This window comes from Mustelus asterias, unplaced genomic scaffold (genome assembly GCF_964213995.1).
Source record: "Mustelus asterias unplaced genomic scaffold, sMusAst1.hap1.1 HAP1_SCAFFOLD_35, whole genome shotgun sequence".
NCBI classification, from domain to species: Eukaryota; Metazoa; Chordata; class Chondrichthyes; order Carcharhiniformes; family Triakidae; genus Mustelus; species Mustelus asterias.
Window position 1 is genome coordinate 64,326 of NW_027590117.1, and position 14,045 is coordinate 78,370.

Here is a 14,045-nt window from a genome sequence, read left to right on the forward strand (position 1 = left end):
CACACTCACTGGTTCCTCCCTCTCCCCTGAAGGTGCTGACTCTGGCTGGGTTCAGTTCCACACACTGGTTCCTCTCTCTCTCCTGAAGGTGCTGACTCTGGCTGGCTTCAGTTCTACACTCACTGGTTTCTCTCTCTCCACTGAAGGTGCTAACTCTGGCTGGATTCAGTTCCACACTCACTGGTTTCTCTCTCTCTATTGAAGGTGCTGACTCTGGCTGCGTTCAGTTCTAACTCACTGGTTTCTCTCTCTCTACTGAAGGTGCTGACTCTGGCTGGGTTCAGTTCTAACTCACTGGTTCCTCTCTCTCTCTCTCTCTCTCTGTTGAAGGTGCTGACTCTGGCTGGGTTCAGTTCTACACTCACTGGTTCCTCTCTCTCTCTCCTGAAGGTGCTGACTCTGGCAGGGTTCAGTTCTACACTCACTGGTTCCTCTCTCTCTCTCCTGAAGGTGCTGACTCTGGCTGGGTTCAGTTCTACACTCACTGGTCCCTCTCTCCCTCTCTACTGAAGGTGCTGACTCTGGCTGCGTTCAGTTCTAACTCACTGGTTTCTCTCTCTCTATTGAAGGTGCTGACTCTGGCTGGGTTCAGTTCTACACTCACTGGTTCCTCCCTCCCTCTCTCCTGAAGGTGCTGTTCGGAAGCTGGGTGGGTTCTGTTCGGAAGCTGGAAATCTGAAATGAAAGCAGAAAAGCAAGCTCAGCAAATTGTGCAGCATCTGTTTAGAGAGAGAAACAGAGTTAGTGTTTCAGGTCTGTGACCTTTCATCAGAACTTGAAAACATAGAAACTGGGAAGAGGAGTCGGCCATTCAGCCCTTCGAGTCTATTCCATCATTCAATGTGATCATGGCTGATCCTCTATCTCAATTCCATGTTCTCATTTTTCCCAATACCCCTTGATGTCAGTAAAATCTAAAAAAAACCTCTCTCTCCTTCTTGAATATATGCAGTGACATGGTCTCCACAGCTTCTGAGGTAGAGAATTCCACAGGTTCACCACCCTATGGGTGAAGAAATCTCTCCTCCTCTTCTTCCTAAATGGTGAACCCCGTATCCTAAGACTGTGTCCTCTTGTTCTACATTCCCCAACCAAGGAAAACATCCTTCCTGCAGCTAATCTGTCCAGCCCTGTTAGAATTCTATGTTTTAATCAGATCTCCTCTCATCCTGTCCTTTCTGTTTTTCACACCAAAATGTAGAACTTCACATTTAGCCGCGTTGTACTGCATCTGCCATGTGTTTGGTCACTCACTCAAGTTGTCCAAATCACCTTGAAGCCTCCATGCATTCTCCTTCAACTCACAATTCCGCCAGTTTTGTGTTGTCAGCAAATGTGGAAATGTTACGTTTGGTTCCCTCATCAGGTCGTACATGTTTGAATACGCGCTGAAAAATGGGATTAGAATAGATAGATGCTGATGGCCAGTACATACACGAGGGGCTGAATGGCCTCTATCTGTGCTGTAAAATTCTATGACTATGACCTCTTAAAGAAGTCATTCATTGGCTGTCCTTTGGGAACTCCTGACATAAAGATTTGTTTGATAGAAATGAAGATCTCTTGTCTTTTCTCTGGTGTCTTACACTTTGCTCCTTGCTTCCTGACTGGAATCTCCAAACTGGGGAAATTATGGATGTGGTGACATCACCCTGTTGGGGATGAAGCTATTGTCACAGAGTCCTGTGTTGTCAATATACCGACCCGTTAACATAGTTCCCCAGTTTCACTGGATGTTGACAGAATATTTACCATTGATTTGGTGTTCTACCTGCCAGCTGTTCATACGGAATACAGATGTTGTGAATGAGCATTGTCCACCTCCACTTACAGCAATGATAGTGACAACCTGCATCGTTTCCGGATAGGGCTGGAGTCATAGTCATACAGGCACAGAGATTTACAGCTGGAAACAGGCCATTCAGCCCAACTCATCAATGCCGCCCAGGCAAAATTGTAACCGCCTCTGCTGCTATCTCTGACAGCTCGTTCCAGACTCCACCCTCTCTGTTTCTCCCCTCTCACTTTAAACCTATGCTCTCCACTTTTAGACTCTCCTATCTTTGGGAAAAGATATTGACTATCTTGCTGATCTATGGCCCTCATTATTTTATAAACCTCTATAACATCACCCCACGCCTCCTACACTCCAGGGAAAAAGTCCCAGTCTATTCAGCCTCTCCTTATAACTCAAACAATCAAGTCCCGGTAGCATCCTAGTAAATCATTTCTGCACTCTTTCAAATTTAATAATGGTCTTTCTATAATAGGGTGACCAGAACTGCATACGGTATTCCTACTGTGGCCTTCCCAATATCTTGTGCAACTTCAACATGATGTGTGAAATCCTATGTGAGGATAAATGGGCCAATACATTGCATTGCCATTCCTATAGTTGTTAATGAAGTGAAAAAGCCGGTGTTTAATGAAATGCCCCAGGTGGAAATCTGCTCGAATGTGGCAACACTGCAAAATCCTCAATTATTGTTGTTTCTGCTCAACCAGCCCCAGAAGCTTGGAAGATGGAAGTCCCCGATTGGTCTGAAGTTGGAGGTGAAGAGGAGCCAAGTTTCAACAACTTGCTGACAAACATCAAAAGGCAGCTGCTTTGGAGCAAGGCGATCCTCGAACAGGCCACTCAGAGTAGCCAAGACCCTGGAACATCATCGCTGCTGGAGAACAGAGAAGATGTGAGGCAAGGCAGGATGCTCGAGTGGTCAAAGATGGGACTGAATCATTGGTGGAGACTCCTACTCCAGTTCTGACTCCTTCTGGCATTGATGGACGGTTTGAAGTGGAGGAAATTTTAGTCAGGATGGAAGTGGTGATGAGATTCACAGTTATTCCCTCAGCTGAGAGACCATTTTTAAGGCAATCTGTGCAGCAACTCCACTCTGGGGTGGGTGTCAGATCAGCTCACCAGACGGAAGGAGGACTGGAGCACAGATGAGGCCATTCAGCCCCAATACTTTCTTAAACGCTCTGCTGTGCAGTTCAAAAACTGAAAGTCCAGGATTCAAGCCATGTTACGCAGGCGACTGGGTAAAGCATCATTGGATTAATCCATACTGGAAAGACTCAAAGCCCAGCAGAGAGATGTCAGCATGAATTTTCACTTTTAATGTCTCTTCTTTACTCTAAACTATTTCAAAGACTATTTCCTCGGGTGGATGGAGCTATTACAAGGGGGCATAACTATAGGGTTCGTGGTGGGAGATACAGGACGGATATCAGAGGTAGGTTCTTTACGCAGAGAGTGGTTGGGGTGTGGAATGGACTGCCTGCAGTGACAGTGGAGTCAGACACTTTAGAAACATTTAAGTGGTTATTGGATAGGCACATGGAGCACACCAGGATGATAGGGAGTGGGATAGCTTGATCTTGGTTTCAGATAAAGCTCGGCACAACATCGTGGGCCGAAGGGCCTGTTCTGTGCTGTACTGTTCTAAACAATTTGTTGAGTTTGTATAATTATCTTAAATATTACACATTAAAACAAATACTCGGAATATTTAGCATTGCCAGAGAAGTGTCACCAGGAACAGTGCCCTGTTCATTCAGTTTGGGGAACACTTCCTGACAGAGGAAGATTGGGACATGACAGCTTCTCCCTGTCAGCTCTTTCCACTTCCCTCCACAATTCTGAACACCTCTATCAAATCTCCTCTCAACCTTCTCTTCACCAAAGACGGTGCAGTTGGTGCAGACTCGATGGGCAGAATAGCCTCCTCCTGCACTGTCGGATTCTATAAATCCGCAGCTTAGTGTTTCCAATGGCAGCTTCCTGTGTAAACATGTCACGCTGCAGTTTCCCCGTCTCAGCAATAGCGGCACTGCCCTAAAAAGAGGGCAATAGCGGCACTGCAAACTCCCTGGAGTCAGACCAATCAGCAATGAAATTGGGATATTCCCGTGCTTTGTGTGTTGGGCTCAGTGTCACAGCAGGTTAGAGCAGCTCACTTTGCAGAGGCCACGGTTAGATACTGGGATCTTCCTGTGCTCTGTTTTGGGATGGGGCTTGGTTACTTTGAGTGAATCTCCCTTATTGTTTGGTTCTAATTACAGCCTCTCTCTCTCTTACAGTCAGTCTGGGTGTTCCTGACTGAGCAGAATGGCCTGATCTCACCACACATATTGAGAGGGAGGAGCTGCCGCTCGAGATGAAGATGATTGAGAACTCCAGCTTTCTCTCCACTCGTTTACTGAGTGGGCCTTCATCCATCATTAGTTTTCCCAGGATGTCAGGTACATTAACATCTTCACCTGCTGTGCACACTGACCTGACAGTGGGATGATATTGGAGCATAATGGGGCAGTCAACCATGTCAAAGGTGTGGGTCGGTTGAGAAGGATGAGGAGATGAGGAGGGATTGTTCAGCTGGGTAAGACTGCACTCGGCCGGTTCCATTCTTATCTTTCTGGTCATATGCAGAGTATCACCTGCAATGGTTTCTCTTCCCATCCTGTTCTGTTACCACCGAAATCACCCAAGGATATATCCTTGGCTCCTTCCTATTTTTCATCTACACCTGACCCCTCTGTGATATTATCTGAAAGCACAGTGTTAGTTTTCACATGTCTGCTGATAACACCCAGCTGTACCTCACCATCACCTCTCACAACCAATCCCCTGTTATTAAGTTATTAACTCCTTCTCCGACCTCGAGTACTGGCTAAGCAGAGAATTCCCCCAATTAAATATTTGGAAGACCAATGTTTCCACTACAAATTCTGTTCTCAGTCACTGAGCCAGACCAGGTGCTAGACTTGGAAGTTGGTGTGCATTTTGGTGATAGTGACCACAATTCGGTTACGTTCACCTTAGTGATGGAAAGGGATAGGCATGAACCTCGGGCCAGTGGTTTTAGCTGGGGGAAGGGTAATTATGAGGCTATTAGGAGAGAATTAGGAAACATAGGTTGGACTAGGAGATTACAGGGACTGGGAACGTCCGACATGTGGAGTTTTTTCAAGGAGCAGCTACTGCGAGTCTGTGATAGGTATGTCCCTGTCAGGCAAGGAGGAATTGGTAGGGCTAGGGAACCGTGGTGCACCAAAAACGTTTCTTTGTTGGTTAAAAAGAAAAAGGAGGCTTATGTTCGGATGAGACGTGAGCACTCGGGTAGTGCACTAGAAAGCTTTAGATTGGCTAAGAGGGAGTTGAAGAGCGAGCTTAGAAGGGCTAAAAGGGGACATGAGAAGACTTTGGCGGATAGGGTTAAAGAGAATCCTAAGGCGTTCTATAGGTATGTCAAGAACAGAAGGTTGGTTAGGGCAAGTTTAGGGCCAGTTATAGATGGCAGAGGGAAGTTGTGTGTGGAACCGGAGGAGATTGGTGAAGCATTGAACCAATATTTCTCTTCGGTGTTCACGCAAGGGGACATGAATATAGCTGAGGAGGACACTGGGTTGCAGGGGAGTAGAATAGACAGTATTACAGTTGATAAGGAGGATGTGCAGGATATTCTGGAGGGTCTGAAAATAGATAAATCCCCTGGTCCGGATGGGATTTATCCAAGGATTCTCTGGGAGGCAAGAGAAGTGATTGCAGAGCCTCTGGCTCTGATCTTCAGGTCGTCGTTGGCCTCTGGTATAGTACCAGAAGATTGGAGGTTAGCGAATGTTGTCCCATTGTTTAAGAAGGGGAACAGAGACTTCCCCGGGAATTATAGACCGGTGAGTCTCACTTCTGTTGTCGGCAAGATGTTGGAAAAAATTATAAGGGATAGGATTTATAGTTATTTGGAGAGTAATGAATTGATAGGTGATAGTCAGCATGTTTTTGTGGCAGGTAGGTCGTGCCTTACTAACCTTATTGAGTTTTTTGAGAAAGTGACCAAGGAGGTGGATGGGGGCAAGGCAGTGGACGTGGTATATATGGATTTTAGTAAGGCGTTTGATAAGGTTCACCATGGTAGGCTTCTGCAGAAAATGCAGATGTATGGGATTGGGGGTGATCTAGGAAATTGGATCAGGAATTGGCTAGCGGATAGGAAACAGAGGGTGGTGGTTGATAGTAAATATTCATCATGGAGTGCGGTTACAAGTGGTGTACCTCAGGGATCTGTTTTGGGGCCACTGCTGTTTGTAATATTTATTAATGATCTGGATGAGGGTATAGTTGGGTGGATTAGCAAATTTGCTGATGACACCAAAGTCGGTGGTGTGGTAGACAGTGAGGAAGGGTGTCGTAGTTTGCAGGAAGACTTAGACAGGTTGCAAAGTTGGGCCGAGAGGTGGCGGATGGAGTTTAATGCGGAGAAGTGTGAGGTAATTCACTTTGGTAGGAATAACAGATGTGTTGAGTATAGGGCTAACGGGAGGACTTTGAATAGTGTGGAGGAGCAGAGGGATCTAGGTGTATGTGTGCATAGATCCCTGAAAGTTGGGAATCAAGTAGATAAGGTTGTTAAGAACGCATATGGTGTCTTGGCGTTTATTGGTAGGGGGATTGAATTTAGGAGTCGTAGCGTTATGTTGCAACTGTACACAACTCTGGTGCGGCCGCACTTGGAGTACTGTGTGCAGTTCTGGTCCCCACATTACAGGAAGGATGTGGAGGCTTTGGAGAGGGTGCAGAGGAGGTTTACCAGGATGTTGCCTGGTATGGAGGGGAGATCCTATGAGGAGAGGCTGAGGGATTTGGGATTGTTTTCGCTGGAAAGGCGGCGGCTAAGAGGGGATCTTATTGAAACATATAAGATGATTAGAGGTTTAGATAGGGTGGATAGTGATAGCCTTTTTCCTCTGATGGAGAAATCCAGCACGAGGGGGCATGGCTTTAAATTGAGGGGGGGTAGTTATAGAACCGATGTCAGGGGTAGGTTCTTTACCCAGAGGGTGGTGAGGGATTGGAATGCCCTGCCAGCATCAGTTGTAAATGCGCCTAGTTTGGGGGCGTTTAAGAGATCCGTAGATAGGTTCATGGACGAAAAGAAATTGGTTTAGGTTGGAGGGTCACAGTTTTTTTTTATTTTTATTTTTTTTTATTTTTATTTTTAACTGGTCGGTGCAACATCGTGGGCCGAAGGGCCTGTTCTGCGCTGTAATGTTCTATGTTCTATGTTCTATGTTCCCCCGTTCCCCCTCCTTCCCCTCCCCCTCCACCTGCCTTCCCCTCCTCCCCCCTCGCCCTCCCCCTCCCCGCCCCCTCCTCTCCCCTGCTCCCTCCCCCCTTTCCCCTCCCGCTCCCCCTCCCCCTCCCATCTCCCCCTCCCCCTCCCTCTCCCCCCTCCCCCTCACCCTTCCACTCCCCTCTCCCCTCTCTTTCTCCCCATCCCCCTCCCTCCTTCCCACTCCTCCCTCCCCCCTCTCCTCCTCCCCCTCACCCTACCCCCCACCCCCGCTGTCTATCAATGCAGTCAGATATTCACTTCCACACTTTTGGTTAACACCATCACCAGTGTCAGGAGGCTCAGTCTGGCTGCACAATTCCACTGCATTACACCAAGAATAAAGGGTCAGAGAAAGACACACACAAAAGCAGCCAAAGCGGTTGTTTGTTCACGTGCAACGACAGTCACGGAATTGATCACTGATGTTTGAAAGGAGTTTTCTCTTGTAAATATGTTTATAAATATATTTCCCGCTGTGTAACTGTGCTCTCTGCTGTTCAAAAATGTTCACTGTTGTTGTGCAAAGTGTTTCACTGTTTATCCTGCTGTGCTCTATGATATAGAGGTTTACAACATGGAAACAGCCCCATCGGCCCAACCTGTCCATGCCGCCCAGTTTTTTACCACCGAGCGATTCCCAATCGCCCGTGTTTGCCCCATACCCTCCAGACCCATCTTACCCATGTAACTGTCTCAATTGTTGTTGAGAGATGATTTCTGCTGTTGTATAAGATGCTCCGCTGTGGTGTTTCCGGCTGTGTAAATGTTTTTTTTTCTATTCTGTTAATATGGCCCCTGCTCTGCAAATGTGTTCCATGTTGTTTGAGAAGATTCTCCGTGAAGATGTTTCTGTCAGTAAATTGTTGCATGTTGTGTTAAGATGTTGCCCGTTCGTATGCTTTCTTGCATATAAAATTGATTCACTGCAGATTGAGGTTTTTTGGAGAAAAGAGAAGCCGATGTAAATACCTGTCTGCCGACTCCACGGAAAAGCCACAAGTCGTTTCATTGTCAGTGATAATAGGAATAGCAGAGGATGGTTTCGATCCATCGACCTCTGGGTTATGGGCCCAGCACGCTTCCGCTGCGCCACTCTGCTCCGGCAAAGGGTATTGCTGCTGCCTATCAATATAGTCAGGCAGATTTTCGCTCCTGTATCATTTAATGCACGTTCCAGTGTCAGGACGCTCAGCCACTGCATCAAAGCGAGAATAAAACAGAGAAAAACACACACTGGCAGTAAGAGAGATTGTCTGGACACGTAACGACAGGCAAAGGTGATGGGAAACCGGCGAAGGACGGAATTGGAAAATCGATCTCTATTTTTAAAGGAATTTTCTGTTGCAAGTACATATTTGTAAATATATTTCCTGCTGTGTGCCTCTGCTGTCTGTTGTTGAGAGGTGCTTTCTGCTGTTGTGTAAAATGTTTCCCTGATGCTTTCAATATCTTTCCGGTTGTATAAATATGATCCATGTTGTGTACGTTTAAAAAATGTTCTGTTTATATATGCCCTGCTCTGAAAACGTGTTCCGTGTTGTGTGAAAATATTCTCCGTGAAGATGTTTTCTGTTCGGCAGAAAGATGATTAACTGGTCTCATAATGTTCCATATTGGGTTAAACTGTTGCACGTTGTGTTAAGACGTTCTCTATTCTTGTATAAAACTCTGGTTAAACTGCAACTGAATAACGATCGCCCAATTTCGACTCCATTTTACCCTCTGTTAGTGAATGTGATTGGGGGATTCAGATTGTATCCAAACATGCACGTGAGTGAGACTTGTTCTGTATCTATCTGTCTCCGGTTGTAGTTGCGAGTGTTTATTTGTTTTATTCATTTCGAGAGGTGGGCATCACTGAAGAGGCCAGCATTCATTGCCAATCCCCAACTGACATTCGGAAGGTGATGGTTTGCTGCTTTCTTGAACGGCTGCAGTCCATGAGGTGTCGGTACAGCCACAGTGCTGTTCGCCATACAGTCTTTCAGGATTTTGCCACTCTGACAGCGAAAGAGCCGCGATGTATTTCCAAGTCAGGATGGTGAGTGGCTTGAGGGGGAGCTTGCAGTGCTGGTGTTCCCATGTATCTATTGCCGCTGTCCTTCGAGATGGTAAGAACATAAGAACATAAGAAATTGGAGCAGGAGTAGGCCATCTAGCCCCTCGAGCCTGCCCCGCCATTCAATAAGATCATGGCTGATCTGATAGTGGTTTAGTTCCACTTACCCGCTCGCTCCCCAAAACCGTTAATTCCCATATTGATCAGAAATCGATCTACCTGTGACTTAACCATATTTAACGAGGTAGCCTCCACTGCTTCAATGGGCAGAGAATTCCAGAGATTCACTACCCTCCGAGAGGAGAAGTTCCTCCTCAACTCTGTCCTAAACTGACTCCCCCTTATTTTGAGGCTGTGTCCTCAAGTTCTTGTTTCCTTTCTAAGTGGAAAGAATCTCTCTGTCTCTACCCTGGTAGAGGTGGTAGGCTTGTGGGTGCAGTCTAAGAAGAGTAGATGAAGAAATATTGCTCCCATTGCCTACGGAGAGAAGGATGGCTTTTAATGTGCAGAGTATTTAGGACCTGGGATGCACTGCCTGAGAGGGTGGCAGAGGCAGCATCAAATCAGGGCTGTCAAGGGGGAATGGAATCAGCACCTGAAGTGAAAGGATTTCCATGGTTATGAGACAAGGACGGGAAAGGGATGAGCTGAGTTGTTCTTGTACAGACCAGCATAGAGACAAAGGGCCGAATGGTCTCCCTCTCTTTGCTGTCCCTTCTAAGATTCGAGGTGTATGAGTGTTGGACTCATTCTGTATCGCTCTGTCTCTGGTGCGACATATGTGTGTGATGTTCATTATGAATCTCTCTGAGAGACTTTGCAAATCTGTGCACATTCTATCTGGAAGGTACATAATTGAAACAGGGCCTTTTGTTCTAATTAGTACATGATTCCACACTATCCTCTACTAAAAATCTTCAACGTAACATCATCTGCTTATCTCTGAAATTCATTCTCCATCGTCTCATTACCGAGATTTTCCTTTCGTACATCTGTGCTAGTCGACTCAACTGCTCCAGGTAATAGCAAATTCGAAGTTATACTGACTGCATTTAAAAGTACATTAATATTGATTTCTCTATGGAATGTAATGCCGATATCCAATCATTAACTCCTGTTTGATCTGTCTCTGCCACAGCGACAGTTAAGATGCATTTTTCCGCTCGACTGCAGTTCTGTATTGCGGCCAGTGGATGTCAGCACACTCTGGTAGGCTGAAGTTCAGACATCAGAGAGGGACACAACAGACAAGAATTGTTCACATCATATTGAACCTGGGACTGAGGAATTTAGAAATACTAAATCTTTTGGCCATTTCATTTTGAAATCTACCAGTACGCTGCTTCCCTCTGTATTCGTCATTTAAATCCTGATAAATGAGCAAGGCAATGCTTATAATTGAATGTATTAGTGCCGGTTGGCATTTTATTTGGAACCAAATGGCATTTGAATCATTAGCTTAGTTAGAATTTCATTCAGCAACAGTTTAATTATTAGTACAAACCTATTAAAACATATTTTTCAGAAAGTTTTACCTATTTCTGATTGGGGATATTATATAGAGAGAAATTTGCTTTTCTTGATATATATTACTGACCTATATCTGGGTGCTTAGGTTTCGATCTCAAAATTTGTCAGTGGTGCAAAATTTGAAAATATTATGATTTTTAGTGAGGAGGATATTGATAATCTGCAAGAAGATATAGACAGTCTGGTGGAATGGGCAGACACGTGACAGATACAATTTAATTAATGTAAGGAAGTGTGAAGTGATGCATTTTGGTCCGAATATCGAGGAGAGGTGATATAAAATAAAGGATACACCTTTACCCGTCCTAATCCCCATTGCACCTTTACCATGCCAAGATTCCACAGTCTATTCACCCATCACAGAACCCATTGAATATCCAACCTGCAGTCTACATTGCACATTCTACTTGCACATTCATCATTCAACATTTAACACTCCCATTTTCCGATGTACCTTCACCTTGCAACATCTCCCTGCGCCGTCTCACAAGCCAGCCAACGTCGCACCTCCACTCTGTCCATTGCCCATGCTAGGCTTATCCTGCCCAGTCCGCATTGTGTTTCACTTTGCTCAGTTACAATGCCCAGATTGCACAACGTTCCAACTTTTATATTCTCCATTAATAATAAATGAACAAATAGAACCATCCCTTGATTAAACACTGTCACCTTTTAGTGGGTGAATTTCATGAAGTGCTGTGTGTGGTTCCCTCCTTGACCTTGATGCTTCTGTACAAATGTAGTCAAAGGAAAATTATCCAAATATATCTTCAATTGTCCTGCCCATTCACAAGGAAATAAGCGGGTGATGGATACAGTTTCAATAGTCGGAAAGAGTGCCTTTGGTACATTGGCCTTTATAAATCGGAGTATCGAGTATAAAAGTTAGAGTGTTATGGTAAGGTTGTATAAGGCATTGGTGAGGCCGAATTTGGAGTATTGTGTACAGTTGTGGTCACCTAGTTACAGGAAGGATGTAAATAAGATTGAAAGAGTGCAGAGAAGGTTCACAAGGATGTTGCCAGGACTTGAGAAACTGAGTTACAGAGAGAGATTGAATAGGTTGGGACTTTATTCCCTGGAGCGTAGAAGATTGAGGGGAGATTTGATAGAGGTGTATAAGATTTTGATGGGTATAGATAGAGTGAATGCGAGCAGGCTTTTTCCGCTGAGGCTAGGGGAGAAAAAAACCAGAGGGCATGGGTTAAGGGTGAAAGGAGAAAAGTTTAAAGAGAATATTAGGGGGGGCTTCTTCACGCAGAGAGTGGTGGGAGTGTGGAATGAGCTGCCGGATAAAGTGGTAAATGACTTTTAACATTTAAGAAAAACTTGGACGGGTTCATGGATGAGAGGGGTGTGGAGGGATAAGGTCCAAGTGCAGGTCAGTGGGACTAGGCATAAAATGGTTCGGCACAGACAAGAAGGGCCAAAAGGCCTGTTTCTGAACTGTAATTTTCTATGGTTCTATGGTTCCATTAGCTTTAAAAGATAGAGAATGGATTTACAAACTTAAAATCCAAGGGAGAGATCAATGCCTGGAGTTGTTTTCAGGCTGTGGCGACGAGAATAACAATGCACATTTTCAATTTGAATTGTTCAAAATACTAGAATGGAATATCTATTGTGGATGAAAGGAAACTTTAAACTGTGCAACTGTGCTGTGCTTCAGCGGCTTGTCATATAGTCATAGCGGTTTACAGCATGAAAACAGGCCCTCGGACAACTTGTCCATGCCGCCTTTTTTTCAAAACGCCAAAGCTATTCCCAATTGCCCGCATTTGGCCCATATCCCGCTATACCCATCTTACCCATGTAACTCTCTAAATGCTTTTTAAAAGACAAATTTGTACCCGCCTCTACTACTGCATCTGGCAGCTTGTTCCAGACACTCACCACCCTCTGTGTGAAGGAAATTGCCCCTCTGGACCCTTTTGTATCTCCCCCTCTCACCTTACAGCGATGCCCTCTAGTTTTAGATTCCCCTACCTTTGGGAAAATATATTGACTATCTAGCTGATCTATGCCCCTCATTATTTTATAGACCTCTATAAGATCACCCCTCAGCCTTTGACAGTCCAGAGACAAAAGTGCCAGTCTATCCTGCCTCTCCTTATAACTCAAGCCATCAAGTCCTGATAGCATCCTAGTAAATCTTTGTTGCACTCTTTCTAGTTTAATAATATCCTTTGTATAATAGGGTGACCAGAACTGTATACAGTATTCCAAGTGTGGCCTTACCAATGTCTTGTACAACTTCAACAAGACGTCCCAACTCCTGAATTCAATGTTCTGACCAATGAAACCAAGCATGCCGAATGCCTTCTTCACCACTCTGTCCACCTGTGACTCCACTTTCAAGGAGCTATGAACCTGTACCCCAAGGTCTCTTTTACAGGAATCTCCATTCATCCATCACCTGCTGAGCATATCCAGCATCTTCGGTTTTTGATTCTGGTTTCCAGCTTCCAGCTTTGCGTTGTGTTCTGTGCAGGTGTTTAACTGGAACAGGGAACAGATTCTGATCAGCGCTGTGACAGATAGAGTAGAATGTGCCCCCGACTATCAAGCCTCTGAGATTACACCCCGAGCTGTCCACGAGAATAAGGAAGAGAAAGAGGGAGGATCATTCTGTGATGGACAGATTTCATGTACAAAGGACAAAATGGTCTGTATTCCCACAGCTGTTTTAACAGACATAAGATGTAGCAACATGACTTGCAATCAATAAAGTCCCTCTTCACAGTCCTTGACTTTTTAACTACGAGATTGTTGAACTTTCCACATTGTCAAAAATCCATATAGGGACAAGTAAAGCAAACTTCCAGCATGTGGCGCTTTGGGTAGCGCGTTAGACATCTAAATAATGGCAAGTCAGCCATTCAAAGGTTGTGGGTTTCAGTCCCACCAGAATCGGACTTGGGGTCCGATTAGTAGAAAGCAGGTTGCTGCTCCGTTGATGTGATTCAGCTTCGGCACCGACATTTCCTGCTCTGCCATCTCTCCATGCTGCTTCTGTTTATTGGCTCCCAGGGAAACCACTGACTCAAAAATAAATCGCAAACCCCGGGGGCTTTCTTAAAGTTTGACACGACGTTCGCTGGTTGCGTTAGAAATAGTAGCATCTTTTTCAATTAGATATTTCGCTTCTTTTGAAGATCACGAAGATTAAACAACACACACGTGCAACAACAACAACTTATAAATAACTACAATCAATAAATAAGTATCAGTGCCCTGCAACCTGGTGGTGTTATTCTGATGTGTCTGCTGCGCTTGTCCTTCTCGGCTGTCGTGGTCGTGGGTTTGGAAGGTGCTGGCAAAGGAGCCTTGCTTTGTTGCTG

General features: G+C 45.1%; 1 non-coding gene across 1 annotated transcript; it reads right to left on the reverse strand.

The window, feature by feature from the left end:
* Nucleotides 1-8,142: 8,142 nt before the first annotated feature.
* On the reverse strand, nt 8,143-8,214 carry trnam-cau (transfer RNA methionine (anticodon CAU)). The gene has a single exon. It is a non-coding gene; the product is annotated as a tRNA-Met (tRNA).
* Between the last annotated feature and the right edge of the window lie 5,831 nt (nt 8,215-14,045).